Source organism: Zingiber officinale, chromosome 4B (genome assembly GCF_018446385.1).
Source record: "Zingiber officinale cultivar Zhangliang chromosome 4B, Zo_v1.1, whole genome shotgun sequence".
Lineage (NCBI taxonomy): Eukaryota > Viridiplantae > Streptophyta > Magnoliopsida > Zingiberales > Zingiberaceae > Zingiber > Zingiber officinale.
In genome coordinates this window covers 101,599,323-101,621,901 of record NC_055993.1, presented here as the reverse complement: position 1 = coordinate 101,621,901, position 22,579 = coordinate 101,599,323, and positions in this window count along the sequence as shown.

Sequence of the window (22,579 nt, the reverse complement as noted above, 5' to 3'; positions counted from 1 at the left end):
ATCTAGAATACTATAATTCAATTGAAAAGTTGAACCTTAGAAGTAAATCTTAAAAGATTTTTGAATATAAATCTTAAATACATTACTATAGTCGGTAAACATATTACTATACCCATAAATGTCTAGATTTATTTTATTTTTAAATTTTCTTTTAATTACACATTATAATCTAATTGGGAAGGCTGAACTCTAGAGGTAAAATCTTTAAAAAAATTAATATAAATCCTAAATACATTATTATACCCATAAACATATTAATATACCCGTAAATACTTAAATTTATTTTATTTTAATTTTTCTCTTAACTGAATACTATAACCTAATTGGTAAGTCAACTTAGTGGTAAAATCTTAAATTTTTTAAAAAGTGAATACTATAATTTTTGGAAAGTTTAAATCAGTTAAAAAATTATATTAAAATTTTTTTTAAAAAAAAGCTTGATACGTTGTGCGACGCGCACAGTCGCGACTGTAGCGTTGCGCAACGTATCAAATTCATGTGTGTGTATATATATATATTTATAATGGGTGTCAATAAGATATATTTTTCCTTAGGTTATAGTGTTCCAGATTAAAAATTTTAGATGTTCACGGGTATATTATATGCATTTAGGATTTAAAATTTTAGAATTTAGAAATTGGGTTATAATGAATTTAAGTTAATAAGATTTTTTTCTAGGGTCCACTCTTTCCTTTTGGGTTATATTTTTCAAGATAAATAATTTTAAGTATTCATGGGATATAATATATATATATATATATAAATAATGTATTTAAGATATTTTAAGGAATTTTAAATTTTTAAAAATTTTAAAAATAAAGTCAGGACGCCCTGATTTAAGCCCGAGATTAAATCCAAGCCCCTGACTAAAAATTAAAAAAAAATAAAAAGTGAATCATCGATTGTTCCATAGAAAACAATCTATATACAGATAAAATAGATAAAATTGACGAATTTAAAAAATTTTGAATCATTTTAAATCAAAATCAATCTATTTATAGAACTATTTTCAATGTATATATGCCTTGAGATTTAAATTTGATAGCATAATTTGAGAGTAGTGAATTTTTATCATTTAATTTCATCCAGATTTAAATTTGATAGCGTAAATTGAAAATAGTAAATTTTTGAATCAAAGGAAAGTATCATCTCACAAATCAAGATTGATAGATTCCAACATATAAATATGGATGAGGCAAATCCATACTGTTAACAGTCCATTTTTTTACTTTTCAAATAACGTGATTGATCCAAACTGGACTATGTGATTAAAGATCTGATTAATCCATCAAAATATTTTTTTGATTAAAACTATTGTATTGTACAAGCTAAATTATTTAAGTCATTTATAGTATAAAGATTTGTGCTGAAATAATGGAGAAGAGTTTCTGGAATTTTATGTGTGCATTTTAATCTTAAAAAAAAATAATAAGGCTACAATATGATTTGTCATACTTTCTAGAAAAGAGTGTTGAGGAAAAATTTTAATGTTAAAATTTATTTGAGAATTATTGGGAAAAAATCAAACATATTGCTATACTAAAACTATTAGGCGTAATTCCAATACTAGAGCCCGTGTAATTAAACAAGTTACGCAAAAATAGTTATAAAGCCCGTGTAATTAAACAAGTTACACAAAAATAGGTATATAAATGTTGAAAGATGACTAACTATATGTTTAGACAAGTTAGATTGATCCAATTCCAAAGGAGAAGAAACAATTTGGAGAGGAGAATTAGGTTTAACGAAGGGGAAGAATCGATTTGGAGAAGAGAATTAGGATTTACGTCGAATGAATGAGGAATCTGACTCACATATCCCTTCTGTTTTATATTCACGGATCAATTAATGGTAGGAAAATAAGTGGGAACAAAAATATTTTAGGAAGAATATAAATGAGAACAAAAATATTTTAGGGACATAAAAAAAATTCAAAAAAAAAATAAGAGGACCATAATATTATATTTCTCAGAGTATGGAACATCAAGTGAATCAAGACACTAAGAGTATATCAGAATATTTTATTTAGTTTTTTAAATAAACTTTCCCATCTTCATCCTCGGAAATTTATTCCTACAATTTTCATTTCCTTATATAGAAAAAATACTATAGAAATAAAGTTGAGAAATTTTTTGCTATGCCTTTTTCTGTAATGTCCATGTTTCTTTTACTATATTTCACCGAGTAGGCAAGAAATGCTATCTTGTCACCGAGTAGGTACACGAAATTACTCCCGTGATTTTGGTATTATGAAAATTAGTTAGGTTTCTTCTTTGAGTGAATCTTGTTAGGGTCAATTTGTAGTTCACTCGTTGCTTACTTCGTCAATGATGATGTACAGTGAAATACTCTCAAAGCAAGCTCCAATGCTAACAACGTAAATTTACTTGGTATCCACCTCAAGATGAGGTGACTAATCCAAAGATTCACACACGACGCACTTCAACACTAATAAAAACACTTCTTTACGGTAACTACCGAAGACGGAGGAGCCTTGTACAAACCCACACAACAAATACAACTCACACAAGAAGAAAATACAAAAGATGCAAATAAAAACTCCTTCTTCTTGCTTACTTGTTGCTTGTTGTTGCCTCTTGAACCTTGGAAGTGTACCTACACTTGTCCTCAAGAGCCATCAAGATCTGGCTGTGAGAGTGGAGAAATCGCTATAGAGCTCATTGAAGTCGTGTGGAGAAGAAAACCGAAGAAGTGCGTAGAAAATTGCTCGCCAACAGCTATAACCTGTGCAACGGTCGGATCTCAATCGATTGAATAGCTCTCAATCGATTGAATGACTCTTAATCGATTGAGGAGGCTTTGAATCGATCGGTTGATCGATTCAGAGCGCCTCTGTGCTCTCTGGAAATCGCCTGAATTGATTGCCCAATCGATTCAAAGTGTCCCGCGATTTTTCAACCTCCCAATCGATCACCCGATCGATTGGAGGCTCCCAATCGATCGGCTGATTGATTGGGAGGACTTTTGTATGACGGCGACACCTTCCCAATCGATTCACCGATCGATTGGGAGGTCCTATTGTCGTGGCACCTCATCCAATCAATCAACCGATCGATTGGACATGAGTCAATCGATCGGTTGATCGATTTGGCCCATTTGTGACTTGCCAAATCAAGCCCAAAGTTTCTAAAATCAACATCCGGTCAACCATGACCTGTTGGAACATCATGCCTAGCATCCGATCACCCTCAATCTGTTAGGACTTTCTCACCAAGTGTCCAGTCAATCCCTTTGACCCACTTGGATTTTCCCGTGTCTGGCTTCACTCACCAGGGCTTTAACTTCTACCTAGCTTCACTCACTAGGTCTTTCACCTGACTTCACTCACCAGGATTTACCTTCTGCCTAGCTTCACTCACTAGGTCTTTCACCTGGTTTCACTCACCAGGATTTCCCTTTTGTCTAACTTCACTCACTAGGTCTTTCACCCGGCTTCACTCACCAGGATTTCTTAACTGTCTGGCTTCACTCACTAGGACTTCCTAGTCAAGCATCCGAGCTTGAGCCAACTCAAGCGTAGTCAACCTGGTCAATCTTAATCTACTTGACTCTTCTTCACACCAATCTGGTCAACCCCAAACTAGAGGGAAATTGCACCTGTAATCCCTGCGTATTGTCAGTCTCCATGTATTATCAAGCATCGAAACTCAAACATCAAGACTCGAGATTGAGCCAACTCAAGCGCAGTCTATTGGATCGTGAATTCGATAAAGGGGGGGGTGAATATCGATTAAAAATTTTAACGAAAGTACGCAGCGAAAAATTTGAAAACAGAAAGAATGACACAAGTAGTTTTTACTTAGTTCGGAACCTGTGTCGACTCCTACTCCAAGGCCCGCACTCATTGAGTGCTTTCATTGGACAATCACTAATAATTCAAAATATTGATTACAAAAGAAGTACAGGAATTACTAAAAAAACAACCGACAATAAGAACAAAAAACAAAATAGCACTTTGTCGGAGAGCCTTCGCAGCATCGTAGGAGCACAGGAGAGCAAATCGTGAGTTGTTGTTTTTAACTCCAGCCTTTACCCTCCTTATATAGGAGGTTCGGGGCGCCTGGATCCCTTCAGGCGCCCTGAATATGACGTAGCCAAGCCGCGCTCCACGTGGTGAAGTGACGTTGTAGATAAAACTTACATTCCGGGTGCCCAGATCCCTTCCAGGCGCCCGAACTCCATTTTCCAGCAACTTCATTTCCCTGCAAGAAAATGTTAGTCCGAATCATAAATACAAAATATCCTGCAAAACAGAGTGTTAGCATAATTTATGATAAAAAAAGAATAATAATTAGATTTTGTCTCCTCGAGACTAGGAATCTAGTCACGATCTCGACTTAGGTATCCGAAATGGATCTAAGTCGGATCGACGCCTAATGTTCCTTTCCCGAGAACGCGTCCTCACAGTCACTCCCCTCCAGTGACTTACTTTCACTTACATGTCAGACCTTCGGTCAGCCCTTCGACCCGTCTGGGGTTCGTGCCAGCTATCCGGTCAACCCGTCGACCTAGCTGAACTTCATACCAAACGTCCGATCAACCCATCGACCCGTTTGGACTTCGTGTCAGCTATCTGGTCGGCCCTTTGGCCTAGCTGGGCTTCGTGCCAGACATCAGGTCAACCCGTCGACCTGTCTGGGCTTCTCATACACACTCGGTCAGAGTGTTAGATAACAATGAAACTAACTTAACCTATTTTGTCATTCATCAAAACTTGAGTTAGACCGTTAGTGCTAACCGAACCAACAATCTCTCCCTTTTTGATGCAATGACAAGTTGGTTAAGTTAGTGAAAAATATATGCAAGTAAAAGCAAGCATTTATTAGGTTGTTAAATTAGCTTAGCTTTGTTTCAAATTTTGTTGTTTAACTAACTTAAACCACCTAATCCTCCCCCTTTGACATTCATCAAAAATGAATATAGAACAAATTAAAAAAAAATGCAAGGACGTTTAGAAATGTAAGTCAGATTAACTTGGGGGGAGTTTAAGCTAAAAATATAGAAAGATATGTTTTAAAAAAAACAGTTAACTTTAAAAAGATGACTTAAAAATATTTAACTTTAAAATTTGTAACTTTAATTTTTCGAAAAAAAAATTGATAACATAATTTTCAAATACAGCATTTTAATAAAAAGATTATTAGGGCTAAGTCCAATTTTCAAATCAAGTTTTCAAAACTAAATCCAACTAAGTGAATTTTGTTTTTAAACCTGAGTTTGTAACTTCCAAAATAAATCTCCAAAAATATGTTTTTAAACTCAAGTAGAATATAATTTTCAAAATGAAGAGTCTAAGTTACAAACCCGAATAAAGTTTATTTTTCAAAACCAACTTTTTTAAATTTTAGTTTGGAAGGTCTAAATTTCAAAACTAAGTTTAAAAAATTAAATTTGAAAAGTTTAAGGTTTGAAAATACAACTAATTTTCAGACTTAAGTTTAAACAATTAAATTAAGTAAGTCTAACTTTCAAAACTAGGGTTGAAAAATCCAAAAAAAAATTTAAAACATTTGGTTAGAGATATTTTTCAAAATAGGTATAAAATAATTAATCCTCCCCCTGAACCTGACATTACAAAATCTGTCTAACCAGTTAACTACTTATTGACTATTAGAGGATAACAACTTTCACTTGGTTAGTCAAGTTAAGTCTAATTGTAATCAGTTAGTGTTTGACTAAACTGAATGACTTAACCTGATTAATGTCTGTTTGGTATTTAATGCACAAACTTATGTTGATGCACTGAAATAAGCATCTTAAGCATAGTTTGCAAAATCGCGATCCGGATCGTAGGATCGTACGATCCTACGATCCGGAAACCCAAAATCGATCCAGGATCGTGCAGAATCATTTTTGCAGTAGGATCGCAGCAGGATCTGTAGGATCGGTAGGATCGGAGCAGAATCGGTAGAATCGGAGCAGGATCGGAGCAGAATCGGAGTAGGATCGGTGGAAGCTTTGAGAGATCATAACTTTTGACTCGGATTGAACCACGGGGCCTATAATATATCAAATTAAAGCTCGTTCAGAGATCTTTAATAAATTTCAAAGTTTATTCTTAACCATTATCTTTTTTTCATCTTATTAGAGTTTTAGATTATTTAAATATATGTTTAATTATTTTTGAGTTAGTTTTTTATCAATAATATTCTGTCATTTATTTTTCTTAAAATAATAAGTTTTTGGATGTCTATTGTCTAGTATTGTGTGGCATCAACCAGTCTTTAGAAGATTATTTCCGACATTCATATTTGAATCAAAGGATTCAATAGCTTCTGTTATATACGTTAGATGCTTTGTTGGCATTTAAATTGAATTATCTTATAAATCAAGGAAATATTTTTGACATTGTATGTGTTATTATTATTGTGTTAATAGATATTTTATATTCTTTCATTTTATGATATGAAAATATAAATATTATTACTATGCGAGAATGATAGTTGAATTACAAGTTAATTTAAATTTGTACATGTAGTAATGTAATTTGATGTGTTGAGTGTAAATAATTGCATATATATACAAAATTAGTTATTTATTTATATGTAAATGAGTTTTTTAGGTATTTTTTCTAATTATTAATCATGTATGATAAAATTTTAAGGGTTTTTGGTAGGATCGTACGATTCTACGATCCGATCCTGACCGATCCGATCCTGACCCTAAATTGATCCTGCGTAGGATCACGATTCTACAAACTATGATCTTAAGTCCAGACAATTTGCTTATGCATCTCACCCCTTTCTATGTTCGGCAATCACAAACAAGGGAATCATAGGATGTTGGTGAGATTCTCAAGTATTAGCCCTAGGGGAACATGCTTTCTAAGGAATTGTTCTAGTCTAAGGCTAAAACTGATTTAAAATTCTAAAAATGGAAGATTTAAAAAAAATAAAAGATTTTATCCAAGAATTTGATAGCACTATTTTTGAAAACAGTTTTTTGCAATCCTAGTTTATTAGACACATCCCTAATTTTCTACGTAGATTGCTAAACTCACTTTCAGGGAGGGGTTTAGTAAATATGTCAGCTAAATTAGATTTAAACTCAATATACTTGAGTTCAATGTCTCCTTTAGTGACATGATCCCTGATAAAGTGATGCCTAATTTCAATGTATTTGGTTCTGGAATGATGCACAAGATTTTTTGTTAAATTAATTGAGCTAATATTGTCAATTAATACTTTTACATTTGTAAGGTTTAAATTAGTCTTTTAAAGTATACATCATCCATAATAGTCGGGCAACACATTCTCCTATGGCTATATATTCTGACTCAGTTGTAGACAGAGCAACACAGTGTTGCTTTCTACTAAACCAGCTGACAAGTGATGGACCTAGTAGTTGACATCCACCACTTGTGCTCTTGCGGTCTAATTTGTATCCAACATAATCTGAGTCAGAATACCCTATTAATTCAAAATTGTTAGTTCTAGGATACCAAATTCCTACATTTCTTGTTCCTTTAAGGTATCTAAAGATTCTTTTGACTTGAGTCAAATGAGATTCTTTAGCATAGGTTTGGTATCTAGCACACATACTCACTGCAAATAAAATATTGGGTCGACTTGCAGTTAAGTACAGTAGGCTACCTATGGCGCTCTTATAGTATTTTAAGACGATTGGTTTTCCATTTGGGTCGTCATCTAGAATAGTATTAACCATAGTTTGTTGAATCGCGATCCTACGCAGGATCGGTCAGGATCGGATCGTAGAATCGTACGATCCTACCAAAAACCCTTAAAATTTTATCATACATGATTAATAATTAGAAAAAATACCTAAAAAACTCATTTACATATAAATAAATAACTAATTTTGTATATATATGCAATTATTTACACTCAACACATCAAATTACATTACTACATGTACAAATTTAAATTAACTTGTAATTCAACTATCATTCTTGCATAGTAATAATATTTATATTTTCATATCATAAAATGAAAGAATATAAAATATCTATTAACACAATAATAATAACACATACAATGTCAAAAATATTTCCTTGATTTATAAGATAATTCAATTTAAATGCTAACAAAGCATCTAACGTATATAACAGAAGCTATTGAATCCTTTGATTCAAATATGAATGTCGGAAATAATCTTCTAAAGACTGGTTGATGCCACACAATACTAGACAATAGACATCCAAAAACTTATTATTTTGAGAAAAATAAATGACAGAATATTATTGATAAAAAACTAACTCAAAAATAATTAAACATATATTTAAATAATCTAAAACTCTAATAAGATGAAAAAAAGATAATGGTTAAGGATAAACTTTAAAATTTATTAAAGATCTCTGAACGAGCTTTAATTTGATATATTATAGGCCCCGTGGTTCAATCCGAGTCAAAAGTTATGACCTCTCAAAGTTTCCACCGATCCTACTCCGATTCTGCTCCGATCCTGCTCCGATTCTACCGATTCTGCTCCGATCCTACCGATCCTACCGATCCTGCTGCGATCCTACTGTAAAAATGATTCTGCACGATCCTGGATCGATTTTGGGTTTCCGGATCGTAGGATCGTACGATCCTACGATCCGGATCGTGATTTTGCAAACTATGGTATTAACTGTTATAGGTGTTTTTATTTCTTTAGTATTTTCCATCCCGAATTTTTTAAGTAATTCTTTGGTATATTTTTGCTGATAAATATAATTTTCCTCATTTGTTTGTTTGATTTACAATCCTAAAAAGTAAGTTAATTTTCCTACTAAACTCATTTCAAATTCTTGTTCCATTAAGTTTGTGAATTCTTCTAAAAATTCTGAATTAGTTGAGCCAAAAATTATATCATCTACATAGATTTGGGCTATAAATGTGTCCTCTTTTATTAATTTAATGAATAAGGTTGCGTCAATTTTGTTGGACCGCGGCGGTCGGTTAGAAGGGGAGTTGAATAGCCTGGAAAAATAAAACACAACCCTTCTCGAACTCTTAAACTAACACTTGTAAAATAATGAAAGCAGAAAGTAAATCAGAAAAGACGAGGCACACCGGATTTGACTTGGTTACAACTGGGGAGGTTGTTAATCCAAGGAAGATGATCACACTATTATCTCCTTCAGACGGAGAAGCCTCTTACAGCAATGAAGCGCACAAAAAGAAGCTAAATTACAGACGGAGTACAAGTGTTGAAAGAATTGCTTAAGTTCTGATTGTTGAAAAGCTTCTGGACCAAAGCTATATTTATAGCATTGGTCGGGGTGTCCTGAGGGTTCCGGGCGCCTGGGGGGGATAAACTTTATCCCTCAACGTTCAGATCGAGTCAAAATTCGATTATGTGAAAAAGTCAACTCTGGGCGCCCGGAAGGATTCCGGGCGCCCCGGAGGGGTCCGGGCGCCCCGGACAGCTCCGAGCACCCCGACTGGAAAAGTCAACCTCGTTGACTTTTTCCAACCCGGGTCTTATGCTCCGGCTCCGTTCGCCTCAAACCGAGTCTTCCGCTCGCTTGGGGTGATCTCTGCCATCCGGAATAGGACTTACCCGAACCCAACTTCCGATCTTCTAGAGCAGGCTTCCGCTCCGGCTTCTCGTCCCTCGGAATCGCCGCGTGCTTCCTTCTCGTCCACCAGCGTACTCATCCGCAGTCTTCATCCCTCGGTCGCACCCCATGCCGACCTTCTCGCTAGCTGCGTCTCTTGCTCCTCGAGCAGTCTTCCACTCTCGCTTCTCGTCCCTCAGAACCACCGCATGCTTCCTTCTCATCCGCCGGTGTACTCTTCCACAGTGCCTCGTCCCTCGGACGCACCGTGTGCCGTCCTTCTCGCTAGCTGTGTCTTCCGCTCGACTACCTGTGTTCCTAAGTTCCTACACACTTAGACACCAGGTTAAAAACACACAGGACCTAACTTAACTCGTTGATCGCACCAAAATAACTTTGGTTCCAACAATCTCCCCATTTTTGATGTGAGCAACCCAAGTTAAGCTAGAGTAAAATAGACATGCAAATAAACTAACTAAATTTGCAATTAAGTGCAAAAAAGATAAAAAATTGTCTACCTCCCCCTAAACTTATACTTTTTCTTCTCCCCCTTTGATCACAAAAAAATGGGGTTCCGAAAAAAATCTAAGGGTTAAAAAAAATTTCTAACTTTCTTAAAAAAATTTTAAGTTAAAAAAAAACTCTAAGTTAGATAATTTTTTTAAAAAAAAATCTAACTTAAAAAAATTTACGAAACAATTTCTAACTTTCAGATGAATTTTGTAACTTAAGCAAAAAATATTCTAAGTTAAAAAAAACTTTTAAGTAAAAGAAAATTCTGACTTAAAAATTTTGCAAAAAAAAATTCTAAGCATAAATTTCTAATTTCAGAAGACCTTTTAGGCAATTTTAGTTTAAAAAAATTCTAAGTAAAAAAAAATAAAAAAATGTTTAAAAGACTTTTTAAAGCATTATTAAATTTTAATTTTAATACTTTACCAGAAAGTTAATTAAACATTTAATTTCAGTATTTTGGCTTCCAGGTCGTGGCGAGGCACTAGGCCTTCTTTGTTATTGGAGCAACAACCACTTCCTTAGACAAAGCCTCATAAAAAAATTCATTGTTTAATTTTCTCACTGAAAGCGCTAATTTCGATTAAAATTTAGGCTAAGCAAGATTTAGGAATCCAATATAGATTCCAGCCTACTGGATTAATCAAAAATTTCTTAGGGACATATTTTCTTGAAATATTCCTAATTTGTCCCTAATGATATCTATAATACCAATTTAAATTATTAAACTTTCTAAAATTTGTATTAGTTGAATATGCACGGTTTTTCAAGTTATCTATTTGAATTTTCAAATTTTCATTTTCTGATTTTAATTTCTCATTTTCTAATTTAACTTTATCTAATTCTTCTAAAGGGAAAGATTTAGCTAATATTATTTTTAAATTCTTAATTTCTTTTTCTAACTTGCAGTAGTCTTTAGTTAGCAACTTAACAAACTTAAAAAATTTATCGGGAGGAAGAGATCGTACCTCACTTACCTTGTCGATCTCGTTGTCTGTGTCTCCCCCTGAACTGCTGCTTTCTTCCGACGTAGCTCCCCCTTCATTGATACTCTCGATGCTCATCTCGGAAGAGCTTGAATCACAGTCGTCATCTTGATGACTCGCCATTAATGTGAGTCCGGAAAACGCCTCGACTTCTGATTCGGATGACGTGTCGTCCCACGTCGCCTTTAGGACTTTGCGCTTTTGGGCAGACTTCTTACCTTTATGCTTGTCCTTGTTCCTCAGCTTGGGGCAGTTGTCCTTGACGTGCCCTTCTTCGTCGTAGTGGTAGCAGCGGATGGTCCTTTTCTTTCTGCCCTGCGGATGGGTAGTAGTTCTAGATTTACAAAGCTTTTTAAACCGTCTTACCATCATTACCATTTCCTCGTTGTCGAGAGAAGATTCCGACTCAAGTTTGTCTCTCGATGCTTTTAGGGCGACATTTCTAAATTTTTCGAAATGTAAAAGGCATCTACTAGTGATGCCCATTTTGAATTTCTCGGAAAAGAATGTAAAGCGTACCTTAGCATATCTCGGTTACTTACCTTTTCTCCGAGATTCGACAGCCCAGTGATGATTTCTTTAATTCTCGAGTGCAGATGTGCAACTGTCTCGTCTTCCCCAAGTCGCAGGCTGGTGAGCTGATTGCGAAGTAGATCCCGTCTAGCGAGCTTGTCTTCGGACGTTCCTTCGTGCAGCTCAAGGAACTTCTGTTGGGGCCTTTGTGCCCGATAGAGTGGGGTGAATAGTGATTCATCGCGCTTGCATCTGTTTGCTTCGTCTTGTTGTTGATATGCAGCAGCAATGAGATACAAGACTCACACAACGCTAACTCAAGGATTTACTTGGTATCCACCTCAAGAAGAGGTGACTAATCCAAGGATCCACACACGACACACTATCTCCACTATGAAAACCTCCTTCTCGGTCGCAGTCGGAGGCGGAGAAGCCTCGTACAAACTCACACACAACACAAACACAAATACAAGAAGAAATTACAAGAATACAAGTAAATATACCTTTCTTCTTGCTACTTGGTGTTGCCTCTTGAACCTTGGAGATACTCCCCAAGTGCCTTCAAGAACTGGCGTGAGTGCTGGAGAAATCGCTGTGAAGATCGCATAAAGCTCGCAGAAAACAGATCACAAAAATCTACTGAGAAAATGCTCCACCCAGGCTTTAAACAGTGCTCCCAATCGATCTAATTCATCCCCAATCGATTGCCACATCAGCACTGCTTCATCGCAGCCATCCATCACCTGTATCCTGTGCAACGGTCACTTCCCAATCGATCGACCGATCGATTGGGACTGCCTGAATCGATTGCCCGATCGATTCAGTACCTTTCTGTGCTCTTGCGTCTACGCGGGAGCTTCTGCTTCCCAATAGATCGATCGATCGATTGGGACTGCCTGAATCGATCGCCCAATCGATTTAGAGCCTTTCTATGTTCTCGCGATCGCGCGAGAACTTCCCTGCCCAATCGATCGGCTGATCGATTGGCAGCTCCTAATCGATTGCCCGATTGATTGGGAAGGCTTTTGTGCTCGCGATTTCACCTCTCAATCGATTGATCGATACATTGGGCCTTCCCACAATCGCAGCACACTCTAATTGATCGACTGATCGATTGGACCCTGGTTCAATCGATTGCCCGATCGATTGACCAGCCTGGACTTGACTCAAACTTAAGTCCAAAGCCTCCAACCCAACTCCTGGTCAACCATGACCTATTGGGTTTCCATGCCTAGCATTTGGCCACACCCGACCAACCTCGAGCTAGTCTTCTAACCTCCTCCATCAGCCTTACGTCCCTCGGATATCTCCCATCCTTTACGCCTTGCCTTCAGGAGCTTCCTTCGGCCTCATCCTAGTTGTCGGATTATACCACCACACTCGACTAACCTCGAACTAGCGTTCTAGCCTTATTCATCAGCCTTGCGTCCCTCGAATATCTCCCCATCCTTCACGCCTCGCCTTCAAGAGCTTCCTTTGGCCTTATCCTAGTTATCGAGTTCTCCTTGCCAAGTCACACTAGGACTTACCTTGTCAAGACCACATGCTTGGAGTTGCAACCTTTGCCAAGATCACACTTGGACTTTTCGTTGCCTGACTCCTCACCAGGACTTCTCAATTGCCTGGCTCCTCACCAGGACTTCCCAATTGTCTGGCTCCTCACCAGGACTTTCTCCTTTGCCAATATCACACTTGGACTTTCCAATTTGCCTAACCTTCAGTTAGGGCTTCCACCACTGCCTAAACTCCAGTTAGGACTTCCAATTTGCCTAACCTCCAGTCAGGACTTCCACCACTACCTAAACTCCAGTTAAGACTTCCATACGCCTAACCTCCAGTTAGGACTTCCATACGCCCAACCTCCAGTTAGGACTTTCCCAGTCAAGTCTCCTATCAACCTTAACCTACTTGACTTGTATACTCATCAACCTGGTCAACCCTTTGACCTTTTCCATAACCAGACGATTGCTCCAGCAATCTCCTTATATTGTCAAACATCAAAACTCAAATCCCGACTCAAGCTTGACTCAACTCAAGCTTAGTCAACTTGTCAAACTTGACCTAGGGAAATTGCCCCAACAACTTCTCCCAAAGTTCCTTTGCCAAGTCGTACTTACCTATCCGGTTGACTTCTTGTGGCGGAAGAATGCTTAGCAGATGGTATTCTGCTTTGTCGTTCGCCACGTAGTCGACCTGTTCCTTTTTCGTCCATTGATTTTTTTCTTTGCCCTTTGGAGCAACAAAGCTAAATTCCATTATTAAAATTAATTCAAAATCAGTTGTAAAGAATACCTGCATTCACTTTTTCCAAGTAACGAAATCCTCATCGAATTTCGGTGAGTAGATGCTTGGTCCGACCATTATCTTTGCTTCGATTGGCGGTTAGTCCTCCTGAAGTGCCTTGGCTCTGATACCACTTGTTGGACCGCGGTGGCCGGTTAGAAGGGAGGTTGAATAGCCTGAAAAAATAAAACACAACCCTTCTCGAACTCTTAAACTAATACTTGTAAAATAATGAAAGCAGAAAGTAAATCAGAAAAGACGAGGCACATCGGATTTGACTTGGTTACAACCGGGGAGGTTGTTAATCCAAGGAAGATGATCACACTACTATCTCCTTCAGGCGGAGAAGCCTCTTACAGCAATGAAGCGCACAAAAAGAAGCTAAACTACAGATGGAGTACAAGTGTTGAAAGAATTTCTTGAGTTCTGATTGTTGAAAAGGTTCTGGACCAAGACTATATTTATAGCCTTAGTCGGGGCGCCCTGAGGGTTCCGAGCACCCTGGGGAGATAAACTTTATTCCCCAATATTCAGATCGAGTCAAAACTCGATCCTGTGAAAAAGTTAACTCCGGGTGCCCAGAAGGGTTCCGGGCGCCCCGTTGGAAAAGTCAAGCCCGTTGACTTTTTCCAGCCCGGGTCTTCTGCTCCGGCTCCGTTTGCCTCAGACCGAGTCTTCCGCTAGCTTAGGTGATCTCTGCCATCCGGAATAGGGCTCACCCGAACCCAACTTCCTGTCTTCTCAAGCAGGCTTTCGCTCCGGCTTCTCGCCCCTCGGAATCACCGCGTGCTTCCTTCTCGTCCGCCAGCGTACTCATCCGCAGTCTTCGTCCCTCGGTCGCACCCCATGCCGACCTTCTCGCTAGCTGCGTCTCTTGCTCCTCGAGCAATCTTCCGCTCCAGCTTCTCGTCCCTCGGAACCACCGCACGCTTCCTTCTCGTCCGCCGGTGTACTCTTCCGCAGTGTCTCGTCCCTCGGACGCATTGCGTGTCGTCCTTCTTGCTAGCTGCGTCTTCCGCTCGACTACCAGTGTTCCTAAGTTCCTGCACACTTAGACACCAGGTTAAAAACACACAGGACATAACTTAACTTGTTGATCACACCAAAACAACCTTGGAGTTCTAACAAATTTGACCCTGGTTAAACCCTTTAGATATTAGGTAAGAGGTTAACCTTTCATACCAAGCCCTGGGTGCTTGCTTAAGTCCGTATAAGGCTTTCTTTAATTTAAAAACATAGTCAGGGTGTTCTAAACATTCAAACTCATGTGGTTGGCCTACATAGACTTCTTTTTTTATCAAGTCATTTAGAAAGGTAGATTTGACATCCATTTGATATAGTCTGAACCCTTTATGGGCTGTATAACTGAGTAACATTCTAATGGACTCTAACCTAGCTACTGGGGCATAACTTTCATCATAGTCAAGTCCTTCAACTTGACTGAACCCCTTAGCGACTAGCCTAGCTTTATTTTTGGTAATTTCCCCAGTTTCACTTAATTTATTTCTAAATACCCATTTTGTTTCTATTATTTTCTTATTTTTGGGTGGTGGTATTAAGTCTCAAACTTCATTACGCTCAAATTGAGCTAGTTCTTCTTGCATAGCTATAACCCAGTCTGGATCAAGTAATGATTATTCAGCTACGGTTTTGGGTTCAATTTTTGAAATCAGAGAAATTTGACTTGGATTTCTAAAAGATGACCTAGTCTGAACCCTTAAGTCTCGATCACCAATTATTTGATCAATTGGATGATTGGGATTGTCTCTTATGGTTCTAGAAGGTTGATTCTCTAGAGGTACTTCTTCTTCTTCGTGACCATTGGTTCCTTCTTGATTATTATTTTCTTAAATAAATTCAATTGGTTAAAGTTAGGTTTATTCTAGGTTTTGTTTGTATTTCTCAAATTTTACATTAGTAGTTTCTTCAATTCTTAGTGTAACTTTATTATATATTCTGTACCCCCTACTATTTAGGGAGTATCCTACAAAGATTCCATTTTCTACTTTAGAAGTGAATTTTCCTAAGTGTTCTCTTGTGTTTAAGATAAAGGCTGGGCACCCAAATACTTTAAAGTATTTTATATTTGGTTGTTTATTATAATAAATTTCGAAAAAGGTTTTATTATGTGTTTTATTTAGTGTTGTTCTATTTTGCACATAGCAGGCTGTACTGACAGCTTCTGCCCAAAAATACTTAGGTAGATTGTATTCATTCAGCATAGTTCTAGAGGCTTCAAGTAGAGTTCTATTTTTTTCTTTCTACAACTCCATTTTGTTGGAGAGTTTTAGGACACGAAAATTTGTGATGATATCAGTTTTCGAGACAAAATTTATCAAACTTATGATTTTTAAATTCTCCCCCATTGCCACTTCTAATTCTTTTAATTCTAAGGTCTTTTTCATTTTCAACTTGTTTACAAAAGTTTGTAAAAATTTTAAAAGTTTCATCCTTATTTTTTAAGAATTTGACCTAGGTGAACCTAGAATAGTCATCTATTATTACTAGGTAATATAAACTGTCAATTATTGATTTGACCCCATGAGAGTCAAATAAGTCTAAGTGTAGAAGTTCTAGTATTGTGTTTGGTTTGAGTTTAATTAGTTGGTTTGTGAGTAGATTTTGTTTGTTTACCTTGTTGACAAGCATTACCTATTGCTGAGTCTAAGTTAGGTAATTTTGGTAAACCTCTAACTAATCTATTTAATTTGCTTATATTTTTGAAATTTGTGTGTGACATTTTTCTATGTCATAACCAAGTTTCTTCTTTTTGTGTTAAATAACACTTAATTGAAGAAGTGGTTAAGTTAATTGCATAGATGTTATTTTTTCTAAGCCCTTTTAGGCTTATCGTAGGATTATCTAGGTGTTTGATTAAGCATTCCGAAGATAAGAACCTAACCTTATATCTGGTGTCACACAATTGACTTATACTAAGGAGATTATACTTGAAATTTTCAACAAGTAAAACATTTGTAATAATGAAGTCAATTTTAAGCTCAATGTTACATATACCAATTACCTTGAGTTTGCCATTGTTACCAAAGATAACTATTCCTAAACTTTTGTAGGTAAGTTGGGTGAATTTGGTGTGATCCTCAATCATATGTTTGGAGCAACCACTGTCCAAGATCCACTTGATCTCCTACAATAAGTAGGGGTTGAAGGTTAGGCTATGTTTTGATTCCAATTTTGTTTAGGTAAGAATAATCGTAAAACAATTATCATCATTATTATTAATAAAGAATTTTTAAAATAATTTTTAAGGTTTTTTTTAAAAAAAATAAAATAATTTTTAAAGATTTTTAAAAAAAAATTTAAAAGAATTTTTAAAGTTTTTTTAAAAGAATTTTTAAAGTTTTTAAAAGAATTTTTTTTAAATGATTTTTAAAGTTTTTTAAAAGAATTTTTAAAGTTTTTTTTTAAAAGAATTTTTAAAGTTTTTAAAAGATTTTTTTAAAATAATTTTTAAAGTTTTTAAAAGAATAATTTTTAAAAGAATTTTTTAAATAATTTTAAAAGTTTTTTAAAAGAATTTTTAAAGTTTTTTAAAAGAATTTTTAAAAATATTTTTTAAAGTTTTTTTTAAAAATAATTTTTTTAAAATAATTTTTAAAGTTTTTAAAAGAATAATTTTTAAAATAATTTTTAAAGTTTTTTTTATTTAATTTTAGTTTAATTTAATTTAATTTTAATTTAATTTAATTTAATTTTATTTTAATTTTTACTTAATTTTATGTTTAGTCGTTAGTCATCTCACCCAATCTAAATTTTCAATCAGGGAATCCTATAATTTTGTGAGATGAGTTAGGTTCAGTTTTAGGGTTTGGTTTAACTATGTGTTAGATTCAGATTTAGCTTTGAGCTCAACAAATAGGCATTCTCTGGATAAGCTTATGAGTTATGGTGAGTCACTTGGACATCATTAGAGTAATCATGCCTTCGAGGTTTTCCAAATAGTCCTATCCACTGAACTTAATACAAAACATTGGTCTAACTGGTTAGGATCCATAAAGGGTAGCTTAGGTTAGTTTCACTTAGCCAAATGTACCAGGTAGAAGCCATATCTTCCTAGACATGCATAGACTAAGCTTCCCTAACATACTATCATCCAAAACTTTATCAGTACCATAGGTCAAGTTAAACTAAGTCCCTTTCTAATTAGTCCTAATTATCCTGTCAGGTAGGTTAGTTTCGGTTACCCTGTCTGGTAGATTATTTTTGGAGGTGCCAGCTATTCTGGAGTCTCCCCCTGAATTATTGGTCTTTATTTTTGAGTTTTAGTTCTTGGTTTATGTCTGTTCTTTTTATAATTATAATTGACTTGATGATATTCTAAGTTTTGGTGGGTTTCAAAATATTTAGATTTTGAATTTGTTGGTCTAGGTTTGTATTTTGGTTTTTGATTTGATTTATTTGATTTTACATAATATATTTTTTTCTTTGGATATTTAGTATTGGTTGAGTCCTACTTGTGTGATTAAGCACGTTTTCGGAACCCAAGCTTTACTTGATTGTTTGTGCTAGGTTATTAACGATTTAAATGTTTTATTTGAACTTGACTTGTAGCCAAGTCCGGTTTGTTGTAAATTACTTTTTGATTATTTAAAATTAGGTCTAAATTCTTAGATCTTGTTGTAAATTTATCTAAGAGGTCTTTTAATTTATTAATTTCTATTTTTAGTGATAGATTTTCCTCCTCAAGAGTTAGGTCTTGAGTTGGATTTGAATTTATGATTTGTTTCTTGAGATTTTGATCTTTCTCAAGGAGCAATTTGTTTTCATTTTCTATTGTAATTAATTTCCTATTTACACATGCAATAATTTTAAAGAATTTTTTATTCAAATTAAAGTGTACCTCTTCGGGACCTTCGGAAACGAGTACAGACTCGTGGCTTGATTCGGGTTCAGACCCGTCTTCCGATTCGTCCTCCGACTCTGCTTCGAGGGCCATCAATGCGAGGTGGCTCTGGTGTTTCTGATGTTCGGCCTCCAATTCTTCTGAGGACGAGTCGTCCCATGTTGCTTTGAGAGTCTTCTTTTTTATTGTCTTCGTCTTATCGCTCTTCAACCTCGGGCATTCGTTCTTGTAGTATCCCTTCTTGTTGCATCCGAAGCAGGTCATGTTTCTAGGTTCGTTTGGGGAGTTGATCTTTTGCAGGTCCTTCTTGCTGAAGCTTTTCTTTCTCCTGGTGAACATCTTCCTTACCAGGTTCACCGGGTACTCTTCATCTTCAGAATCCTTATCAGACTCATCTTCAACCGTAGGCTTGGTCTTTGTTCTTTTCTTGGATGAACCTGCAAACAAGGCTACACCTTTCTCGGTCCCGGCGTTAGGTTGCTTGTGCAATTCTAATTTGCAAAACAGTTCGTATAATTTTAATTTAGATAAATTTTTTGAAATCTTGGAGGCATCCACGATGGATGCCCACAAGGTGTTATGTGGAAAGACATTTAACGCATACCTTATTAGATCGTGGTTCTCCATTTGATGACCTATCGCGTGGAGTCCGTTGAGGATGTCCTTAATCCTCACGTGAAGCTGACTCGTCGTTTCTCCTTCCTGTATTTTAATATTAAATAACTTATTTAAGAGGAGGTCGTGTTTTGTTACCTTAGCGTCGCTAGTTCCTTCGTGTAGCTCGATCAATTTGTCCCATAGCTCTTTCGTATTTTAATGTGGTCCTACCCAGTTCAACTCTTCCTTTGTCAGTCCGCATTGTAGGGTGTTGAGGGCTTTGAAGTCCGTTGACGACTTTTTCTTCATATTCGAAGTCCACTGTTCCGGGTCCAGTGGAATTCCTGAGTTGTCGATCGGCACCTTGTAGCCTCTGGTGACACTGAACCATTGGTCGAAGTCTGGCTTCAAGTAGACTTCCATCCGCTTCTTTCAGTACGGAAAATCATCCCCATTGAATAGGGGAGGGCGTACTGTGCTGAAACCTTCAATTTGAGACATTTTTTAACCTGCACACAAGTAAAGAAATAGACAAGGAAAATCCCAAGACTTGGTCTTGGATTAGTAGTGCGGGAAGAAATAAAAATAATATAAAAGCTGAATTGGTGTTGCACCAATTCAGATAACTTGCAACGAAAAATACTTCCAAAAAGGTAACAATGCCAGTTTGGATATAATGAAAAAGGTTTCACCCCCTTGTCTGATTAGTGGTTGCACCAAATCAGAGTGGTACCGGCTCTGATACCACTTGTTGGATCATGAATTCGATAGAGAGGGGGGTGAATATCGATTAAAAATTTTAACGAAAGTACGCAGCGAAAAAATTGAAAACAGAAAAAATGACACAAGTAGTTTTTACTTGGTTCGGAGCCTATGTCGACTCCTACTCCAAGGCCCACACTCGTTGAGTGCTTTCGTTGGGCAATCACTAATAATTCAAAATATTGATTACAAAAGAAGTACAGGAATTACTAAAAAAACAACCAACAATAAGAAAAAAAACAAACAAATTAGCACTTTGTCGGAGAGCCTTCGCAGTGTCACAAGAGCACAGGAGAGCAGATCGTGAGTTGTTATTTTTGACTCCAGCATTTACCCTCCTTATATAGGAGGTTCGAGGCGCCTGGATCCTTCGAGCGCCCTGACTATGACGTAGCCGAGCCAACCAGGGCGCTCCATGTGGCGAAGTGACATTGTGGATAAAACTTACATTTCGGGCGCCCGGATCCCTTCCAGGCGCCCGGATCCCTTCCGAGCGCCCGGACTCCATTTTCCAACAACTTCATTTCCCTGCAAGAAAATGTTAGCCCAAAGCATAAATGCAAAATATCCTACAAAACAGAGTGTTAGCACAGTTTATGATAAAAAATGAATAGTAATTAGATTCCGTCTCCTCGAGATCGGAATCTAGTCACGATCTCAACTTAGGTATCCGAAATGGATCTAAGTCGGATCGACGCCTAATGTTCCCTTCCCGGGAACGCGTCCTCACAGTCACTCCCCTCCAGTGACTTACCTTTAGTTACCTGCCAGACATCCGGTCAGCCCTTCGACCCGTCTGGGTTTCGTGCCAGCTATCCAGTCAGCCCGTCGACCTAGCTAGACTTCGTGCCAAACGTCCGGTCAGCCCATCGACTCGTTTGAACTTCGTTCCAGCTATCCGGTCGATCTGTCGACCTAGCTGGCCTTCGTGCTAGACATCAGGTCAACCCGTCGACCTGTCTGGGCTTCTCCTGCACACACGGTCAGAGTGTTAGATAACAATGAAACTAACTTAATTTATGTTGTCATTCATCAAAACTTGAGTTAGACCGTTAGTGCTAACCGTACCAACACAGTCAACCTGGTCAACCTGACCCAGGGGATATTGCACCAACAATCTCCCTCTTTTTGATGTTTGACAATACCTTTAAGTTAGGATAATCCCATAGCCTCAACTTTCTTCATGTCAATGTATGAATGAGGATTCCCTTCATTCTCCCCCTTTCCTAGAGGGTAAACTCCCTCTTTAGGTAATGAAGGCCTAACTTAAACCACACATTCTTCCCCTATTGGCACACATCAAAAACTCTCCCCCCCGAAGAGTTACCAAACATTGTTCACAACTTCACATATTGTGTACAATACAATAATGAAGGTCTCATACCCTTCATTTACCTTTAATGCTCACTCTTGAGCTTTAACCAATTCAACAATGAAGGTCACATACCCTTCATTTTCTTTCAATGCTCACCCTTGAGTATGAACAACTAAACAATAAAGATATCCACTCGCCGTTATATTCAAAATGCTCAACCTTGAGCATTTACGCTAAGGAAGGTTGACCACCTTCCAAGGTGTATGAAAAAAATAAATTTTCATGTCTTTAAAGAGTAACTCCCCCCTAAAGACATGCTCGTAACTTCTGTTATTACACCAACAATGACTTGGAATCCCTAAACCTTTAGGAAACCCAAATTTAGAAGTTTTGAGGTTCAAAAATTTTATATTGAAACCAAACCTTAACTTAAACCTCTACTTAATCTCCCTTAACCAATCCATCCATGTTTTCATCATGAAAACTCCCCCTAAATGTATACAAATGTGTGTTGAGGGGTTAGGAATGGTTACATGGACGGAAAATGGTTTAAATAGCTGAAAGCAGGCTTTCCCAGCAAAAAATAACGCTTTAATCGATTGAAGTTAGGGTCTGAATCGATTGAACCTGATCCAATCGATCCATAGATTGGTTCAATAAGTGTGGATCGATCGAAGGATCGATCCAGTGAGCTTCTGCTCACGACATCATGCCTCTTAATCGATCGCCCGATCGATTGAAGGTCTGATATTTTTGAAATTTTATTTCAGTGAATTTCAGAAACTCCCCAAAAATTCTACCAAATTCTAAAAATCATTGAAGTTGTTGTAGACATTATTTAGGGTATATACTATCATGGAAAAATAATTTTCTATGAAAATACTTCCTATTTTCAAAGAACTTGACAACTTGTAAAGACGTCAATGTTTTCTTCTAGTTTATGTTTAATTTTTCAATGATGATTACTGTCAAGAGATAGTCTTCATCAAGGTTTTCCAAAATATATTTAAAATCATTTTCAAAAATAATATCCAACCATGTTCTTTGGGCTCAATGCACATGACTTGTACATTAGCTTTCCCAATGATCGGAAGACACATAGTTATATGTTTTGATGAACCTAAAACTCAAAAGAATGCACTAAATCAATATCTTGAGTTTTGTTCATCATCCTAACATCTCACTTGTATCTAATGTGCACTAAAACACATACAAATCACCTTATA